Below are 8,504 nucleotides of genomic sequence, written 5' to 3'. Positions count from 1 at the left end.
CAGGTCTTGCCAGAGGCCCAGCTCTGTGGGTTCGAGGCTGTTGTGACCAGCTGAGATCTATGCCTGCCCAGTCTCACTCTTCCTGCTTTCCTTCCCACTCCCCTCTCTCACTCATTTAGCCTCTCTTCTGGAGGAGTCCCACCTCAGGGAACCATGATGCCAAGTTAACCCTAAGGATGCCAATCAGCCTCTTCCAGAAGTCAGCAGAGCAGGGCGGGGCTAAAAGGCCCTATGGAGAAAGGTTATGGCTATTTTTCCTACTCAAGAAACCCTTTCCATTTTCCAAACCACAATCTCTGCCATTGGCACCCAAGCAGGGACCCCAAATTGGCCACTCTATCAGAACACTCCCCGTGGCAGCTTTTAGAGGGCTCTAAAAGCATCCTATGCCGCCCTTAGACACTGAATGGAGGACCAGGAGCCCCTTGCAGGAGCCTCAGACTCTGGGGCCTCTCGGGTTCCCTTGGAGGGAGGGGGCTGCTGCGAGGCAGCTGCAGCTGTGGGAAACCACACACCGCAGCCTGCAGGTGCAGGGGCCTGGGGGAAGGGGAGACAATTAACTATTTCTTTGGATACCTTTTCCATTCCCAAACTATGGCTCCCCACCGCCCCCTCGCCCCAGACGCTAAGGAGCATGAGCAGCAGGAGTGCCGCTAGAGTAGCCAATAGCAGTGTCAAGCCCCAGTGGCTTGAGAGTCAAGCCCCTGTTTCAGTTGTAGGGCACCTTCTGAGCCACTGAGAAACCTCAGCATATGTCCCTTCGTGTGTCTGATTACTCCTCTCCTGGGCAATCTCTTGCCAGGCAGGGAGGGAAAAGGAAGCCTCATTTTCAGATTGCATCACTCACCTCAACCTGGAGCTACCCACTGAGGACTTCAGAGAGTCCCTCAGGACCTGTGGGCCAAGTCTCCTAAGGCAGCAGGTGGATGAGCAGGCTGCTCCCACCCTGCCTGGGTTTCTACGATACTGTTAATGTACACCAGCAACTAACTCTACGCTCGCCAGGACTTGGATTCTGCTCCGGGGTTGTCAGGGCCTGGAAGCCGCGAGGGAGAACTTTCCACACAGTTCCAGACAGCTCTTTTCAGCTGGGCCTGTCCCCAGAGGCCCTCACGCTGCTTAGTGTTGCCAGCTGCCTGCTCCGATCACGTTGGTTAGAGTTTTCATCTTGTCAATCCACCTGCCGGTTGGCCGAGCATCTGCCAAGAGCAGTCTTAACAAAGTGGTCAGGAAGCTTAGGGTCCTGCCGGAGAAGCAAGCCTTGACCTTGGCGTGTCCTACCTCCACTCCCAGGTTCTTTTCATTGTTCCCAGTAGAGACACACATAGCTCCTAGCGCTACTACTCCTTTATTTTGCTTAAGTGGGAGAAAGACGATACTCTCTAGGAAGGACTGTTTGCAGCACTCATGTGCCAGCCTGTACTCCTGCTCAGGCTAATGCAAGGACTGGGACACAGTTGCTTGCTTTTTCTCTGAAGGAACACGGGCTGGCTACTCACATTCTATTCATAAGAACCCAGACCGTGAGGGAAGCTGAGAAGGGATGTGTATGTAGAGACCACGGATGTTTCACAAAACGTGGGGCTGTCTGTTTGGAGTGAGGCGCCAAGGGACCCGAGCAACAAACGGGGAGATAAAAATGTGTGTGGAGAGGGGAGCTGGCTTAGTAACCACTAAGAGCACTCGCTGTTCTTACAGAGAATTGGGATTTGCTCCCAGTACCCACATTAAGTGGCTCACAACTCCAGTTCTAAGGGATCCAATGCTTTTCCTGGCCTCTGTGGACACTGTCAGGCATGCTGGTGATGTGCATATACCCATGAAGGCAAATGAAATAAAAGTCTTAAAAAAAACTTTTAAAAAAGTGTGTGCAGTGATATGGTTGTCTCATAGTCCCTGTGAGACAGTAAGGGACTGATTCAAAGAGCTTTCAGAATTTAGAACAGGGACCCTTCCCATGGGGGTAATCAGGTAAGACTTCCTTTTCTTTTTGCCACACTGGGGATTGAACACAGGGATTCCCTCACACTAGAAAAGCTCTCTACTGCTGAGCTGCATCCCACCCCTAACCCTCCCTCTGCACACAAGGCTGGAGATGCAGTGCAATACATTTAAAATGATTAATTAGTTATGTGCAGACGCGTGCATATGCGCATGCCATGGTGCCGTGTGGAGATGGGAAAACACCTTGTAGAAGTCTCCTCTTCCACCATGTAGGTTCCAGGGATCAAATCCAGGTTGTCAGACGTGGCAGCAAGTGCCTTTCCCAACAGGAGCATCTTGCTGACCTTGTTCCTTTACTTCTCTCTCTAAGGTTTCCTTTCATTTAAACTTTTGAGATAGGAGGTCACTAAATTTCTCAGACTGGCTTTAAACATGTGCTCTTTCTTCCTGCCTCAGTTTCTGGATTGGTTGGGATTACTGGCCTGTGCCATTAGACTCAGCCACTGAAGGCTACTGGAAAGGGAGAGGCATTTGCACTGGCGGGATATCACTAGAGAGAGCTGGAGGAAGGCAGACTGGAGTCGCGGGGACCCTGGCACAGATGTGGAGATTGAGAGGCCTCTCCTCCAGGGGTGGACACCTGAAATAAAACGTGTGAAGAGAGAGACTAGTTGCCAGGACCCTGAAGGAGGTCACCTGCCTCTCCTATAGGGGGCGACTTCTCCCCTTGCCCATTTCCAAAAGAGGCTTGAGCTCTCTCTGGAGTCTTGCATAAGCAAGTCTATAGGACTAAGTAGGAGGATTAGCTTGTAGAAAGGCATACAGATTCCCCTTCTTGGTTTATGTGTATGAGTGTACGTATGTATGTATGTATGTATGTATGTATGTATGTATGTATGTATGTTTGTATATAACATACAAATACAAAAATTGTATGCATACAATATGGATGGACGTAACTATTCTATCCACAGGGAAGACTGTGAAGCACTTAAAGTAGATGAGTCTTAGAGACGGATGGTGAAGAACAGACAACCAGTTTCTGGGCCCTAAACATGATGGTTGCTTTCCAATCTCTTCCTCTGATAGTTCAATCTTTCTTGATTAGTGGAGTTTCTATAAAATGGTTGAAGAATACCGTATTCTTCCTTGGTTGGTATGGTCTTAAGGGAATGTCAGAGGAAGTCTTGCTAGGTGTTTGGGAGCAGGAGGACTGAGAGAAGACGATACCTCAGACACCTTCAGACACCCCAGGCCTTCAGACACCCCAGGCCTTCCTTCAGACACCCCAGGCCTTCCTTCAGACACCCCAGGCCTTCCTTCAGACACCCCAGGCCTTCCTTCAGACACCTCAGGCCTTCAGACACCCCAGGCCTTCAGACACCCCAGGCCTTCCTTCAGACACCCCAGGCCTTCCTTCAGACACCCCAGGCCTTCCTTCAGACACCCCAGGCCTTCCTTCAGACACCTCAGGCCTTCAGACACCCCAGGCCTTCAGACATCCCAGGCCTTCAGACACCCCAGGCCTTCCTTCAGACACCCCAGGCCTTCCTTCAGACACCCCAGGCCTTCCTTCAGACACCCCAGGCCTTCCTTCAGACACCCCAGGCCTTCCTTCAGACACCCCAGGCCTTCCTTCAGACACCCCAGGCCTTCCTTCAGACACCTCAGGCCTTCAGACACCTCAGGCCTTCAGTTTTAGTTCTTTTTTTTTTTAAGATTTATTTATTTATTTTGTATATGAGTACACTGTTGCTGTCTTCAGACACACCAGAAGAAGGCATCGGATCCCTTTACAGATGGTTGTGAGCCACCATGTGGTTGCTGGGATTTGAACTCAGGACCTCTGGAAGAGCAGTCAGTGCTCTTAACCACTGAGCCATCTCTCCAGCCCTCAGTTTTAGTTCTTTTAGTTCAGCTTACACCACACTACCAGGCTTTGAGGGACATTTGCTGAGCCTCAATACCATCAATTTTGACCTTATAAATCTGCCCTATTCTGCATTTCTGTCCTCAGGAACCTGTTTCCTATGAGAACTGTCCAATCCAGTCTGTGGCTTAATAAAAAAACAAACAAACAAACAAAAAAAAACAAACCATGTTCTTGGTCTTTGTCCCCTTTTTTGACATAGAGCTTCAAAAATATCTGGGATTTCCCAAGTGATAGAAATATCCTTCATTGCTCATTGGAATCCAGCCCTACCCAAATTTATGCTAATGAGGAGACTCATGGTGATCCTTAAACTGTTTAAGACTAGCCTTGTCCAAAAGACCAAGAACGTCACCTGTCATCTGCAACCTGTGGCCTACCCTACAACTCTCAACCTCTGGGGAGGGGAGGGCATTCCAGATTGAGGTCATCCGGTAGCCAGTGATTGCCAGTCATGCCCAGATGGACACTCTGGGCATGGAAGCAGGCAGGCGCTTCCTGCCAGTGAACGCAGGGATGTTGCTAGGGCGAGCCGGAAAGTTCCACAAGGAGGCATCAGTTCTGCACCTCTCCATGCCGCCCTGTTTGTCTCTTCCCTTTGGAAGTTCCAGAATCTCACATATAATTTAAAAATAAAAATAAAAATAAAACTGCTGGCTATGCAGCCTGGGCTGGCTTCCAGCTCAAGGGACTCCCGCCTTTGCCTCCAAGAGCTGGGTTTATAGGTATATGCGATCGTGTCTATCCTGAGTAAAAACTGTTGTCCAGATTGAGCTAAAGAGTAAGTGTCTATCTCAAGACAAAAATGAAGAAAGAAATTAGGGAATTTTACCTGGAGAGATGGCTTAGTGGTTAAGAGTGTTTACTGCTGTCCTTTTGTCTCCTAGCACCCATTGCTAGTGACAGCATGTGACTCTAACCCAATCTGCTTTTGCCCCACTTCATGAATAAAATTTTTTTTATATTTTTTATTCACATTACATCCCAATTGCAGCTCCCCTCCCTCCTCTCCTCTCAGTCCCGCCCATTTTTGTTTTTTGAGACGGTCTGTTGTATAGCAGGCTGGTCTCAGACGGACTAGGTAGCTGGCAGGTTGACTTTGAACTCTTGCTCCTTCTGCCTCCTAATGCTGGGATGGCAGGTATGTGCCATGATGCTCGGCTCTGAGCAGTTTAAGGGAGGTGGTGTGGTCCTCCCGATCAGAGAGAGGCACGGGTTGAACCTCACTTGCATCCAACATCCAAAGTAAAGACAGACTTTTGCCTTTTACCGAGTAGGACCCAGCAGTATGAGTTAATGTGAAGCCCATGTTGATATTATAGAGCTGTCATTTGTGTATGAAGGTAGGTTGGGGATGCAGCTCTGTTGGCACTTGCTTCCCCTTCACAAAGCCCTGAGCTTTACCCCAGCATGGTATAGCCCGACATTATGATGCACACCTACAATTCCAGCACTGGGGAGAGAGGGACAGAAAGACCAGAAGTTAAAGGTCCAGGGCTTCTACTCATTCCTAGTCTTTCTTCTCTTCCGCCTACCTTCTCCACTGCATGGGAGCAGCCATGCCTGTAGACCTTGCCTTATACCCCCGTCCCCCAATCTCTTTTGAGACAGGGTTTCTCTGTGTATCCTTGGCTGCCCTGGAACTTACTCTGTAGACCAGGCTGTCCTAGAACTCAGGGATCCGCCTACATTTCCCCCCACCTCACACCGAGTGCTATGTGGCACTCTTGACTCTCCTTTTAGGCAGTAACTTTTTTTTGAGGAAAGAGGCCCCAGGACTTCTTGAGTGCCTGGGACAGAGGAGTTGCTTACAATGCCCTCTGCCTTGCTTGGTAGACAGAAGGGGGAGGTTATTTGGGGTGAGAAAGGCCGCTGGCCTGAGGAAGGTTGAGTGCTAGATAATAGAAGGTGGAACCCCTCTGCCTCTCTGTTTCCTGTTAGCTGAGAGAGGCAGGGGCTGGGATGAGCAAGGGGAGGAATGGGGCCTCTGACACGAGGCTTCCCGCCCCATTGGCCTTGACACCTCTCCTGGGGTCGCAGGTGTTCACCCTGGCCACTGGCTGGCCGGCTAACAGGCACCCTCTTGTGTGCGTACAAGCAAGCCTCAGGCCCGCCGGCCTTTGGGCTACAACTGAGAATCACCCTACACAGCTTGTTCTCATTCTTCTCTGCGTTTGCATTTTGGCCAAAACTCGATTTGGCAGAATGCAGGCAAGCCTTCAGAGCAAACGCCATGGAGAACATCTTGTTCCCTTCTCCCATACCCTCAACCGCCCTTCCACCTCCAGCACTGCTCCCTGCCCTTTTGAAATGGCTCTTGGGTTCATTTGGTCTGAGGCATCTGGTGAAGCTGGTAGGAGGCTGCGGCGCAACCTGGTCCCTTCTTGCACACTCGAAAGCAAACAGGAAGTAGATATTAAGTTGACTGTTCTTTCCTAGAGCTGCTGAGGCCTAGAAGGGAAATGCTTAGTGCTTCAGGGGGACACAGACGCTGTTTAGGAGATGAGGTCCCCTCCTTCATCACTACCCATAGTATGGCTCTGAGGAGCCAGCACAGAGTCTGTTCCCTTCTCCTTTTCTTCTTTCTGAAGAACTATGGCTCCTGTGGTCTTTGCCTCCTGCCCCCTCCCCCTTCGGTTCATACCCCTTAAGCATACCCCAAGGCTTAGAAGACAAAATGTTAGCTTTTTAAATCATTATGGGGACTTGATAGCAGTGCTGAGATTTTTGGATTTTTTGTTTTGTTTTGCTATAACTGCTGAAGGAATTCAGGGATGCCTGATTCCCTTTTCTGGGCTGGAGAGATGGCTCAGAGGTTCAGAGCACTGGCTGCTCTTCCAGAGATCCTGAGTTCAATTCCCAGTACCCACATGGCAGCTCACAACCATCTGTAACTGTATCCCATGGGATCCAGTGCATTCTTCTGGTGTGCAGACAGACACACAGACAAAACACCAATATGCATAACACATAAATAACTATTTTAAAAGATTCCACTTCAACCTGAAGGACTTGGGTAACAGCTTGTGTACGGGGGGTGTGGGGGGACTTTCTTACCTGCCTTAAGGTAACTCTGGAAGACATAGGAGTGGTGTGACTCCTGTCCGTGAGTCATCACTTGTGAGGCGTCTGGAGGTCCTCACCATGCTCAGACACGGTCTGTCACCTGTTTGTTCTTCTGAGAGCCCACTCATCTTCTCTCTAAATCTTTAGTCTTCCCCCCCCTTGAAGAAGCCACATACACTTCTAGATCTCACTTTGCTATTGGTCCCTGTCCTCCTGTGAGGAACAGATCCCCACCCCCCACACACACAAACACTGCCAGCTTAAACTTAATTATCAAATCCCGGGAAGGTAAAGGGCACGTTCTTTCTTTCCTACACTAAATAAACTTGAAATGGACATTAGGGGACTGTGTCTTAAGGGAGACACAGAGTTGGGAAGGCTGGGGTCTGTTCTTCCCAGCTATGACTATATCCCACTCTTCTCTGGCTAGTGTTTCCCTCCCCCAGTGCTTCTCCCCTTTCCCAGTCCTGTGTGTGTGACCAAGAACACCCAGCATCTGGAAGCATCCTAGCTCCTCTATACCAAGAATTTGGGAATTTTCAGTAAAACTACAGGCTGCTTGCACTTTCTTTCTTTGTTTCTTTCTTTCTTCCATTTTTTCTTTCTTAAACAAACAAAGTGTTGCTATGTAGTACAGGCTGGACTTGACTCACAATACAGCCTAGAGTAGTTTCAAACGCACACAGCGATCTTCCTGCTTTGGCCTCCCAAATATTTGGATCACAGGCATGTGCTGCTGTGTGCTTAGTATTGCTTTTTTATTGAATTATTTAATTTATTACTGTGTGCATGTGTATTATGTGATGTGTGGGTATGCATGTCATAGCAACCGTGTGGAGGTTAGAGGACAACTGTGTGGCGTAAGTTCTCTCCTTCTACCTTTGTGTGGATTCTGAGGATGGAATTTAGGTTGCCTGGCTTATGTGGCAAGTGCCATCACCTGTTGAGCTGCCTTGCTGGCCCCTTCTTGGATAGCGATTCTTGAGAGAAATTCTCAAGTCAAGAGGCCCAAGTCAGTTTTAGTCTCTGTCTCTCTTTTCTGTTTTATTTTATTTTTGAAGAACAGGGTCTTGTTTAGCCCAGTCTGGACATAGCTAAGGCTGGCCTTGAATTCCAGATCCTCCTGCTTCTGACCTCCAAAGTGCTGGAATTATATATGTACAAGAGTAGTAAGGGCTCCTAGCCCCATGAGTGGTAAGTGCCCATAGTTACAGATGTGCACCATCATGCTTGCCTTCTTCATAATTTTTTTTTGTTGTTGTTCTTTTTTTTCGGAGCTGGGGACCGAACCCAGGGCCTTGCGCTTCCTAGGTAAGCGCTCTACCACTGAGCTAAATCCCCAGCCCCATATTTTTGTTTATTTTTGAGATGGATCTCACACTTTAACCTAGGCTGCCCTGGTATTCGCTGTGCACAGACCAGCCTCAGACTCATAGCCAGCCATCTTCCTGCCTCAGTGCTCTGAGATTACAAGTATTGCCAACTCTGCTGACATTCTCTGTCTTTGAGTGAAGATATGAAGTTCTGAATTGAGTTTCTTACTTAAAATGCTTAATATGTTAGA

This window comes from Rattus norvegicus, chromosome 3, assembly GCF_021556685.1.
Source record: "Rattus norvegicus strain SHRSP/BbbUtx chromosome 3, alternate assembly SHRSP_T2T, whole genome shotgun sequence".
Classification (NCBI taxonomy): domain Eukaryota; kingdom Metazoa; phylum Chordata; class Mammalia; order Rodentia; family Muridae; genus Rattus; species Rattus norvegicus.
Note: the sequence above shows the minus strand (reverse complement) of the source record.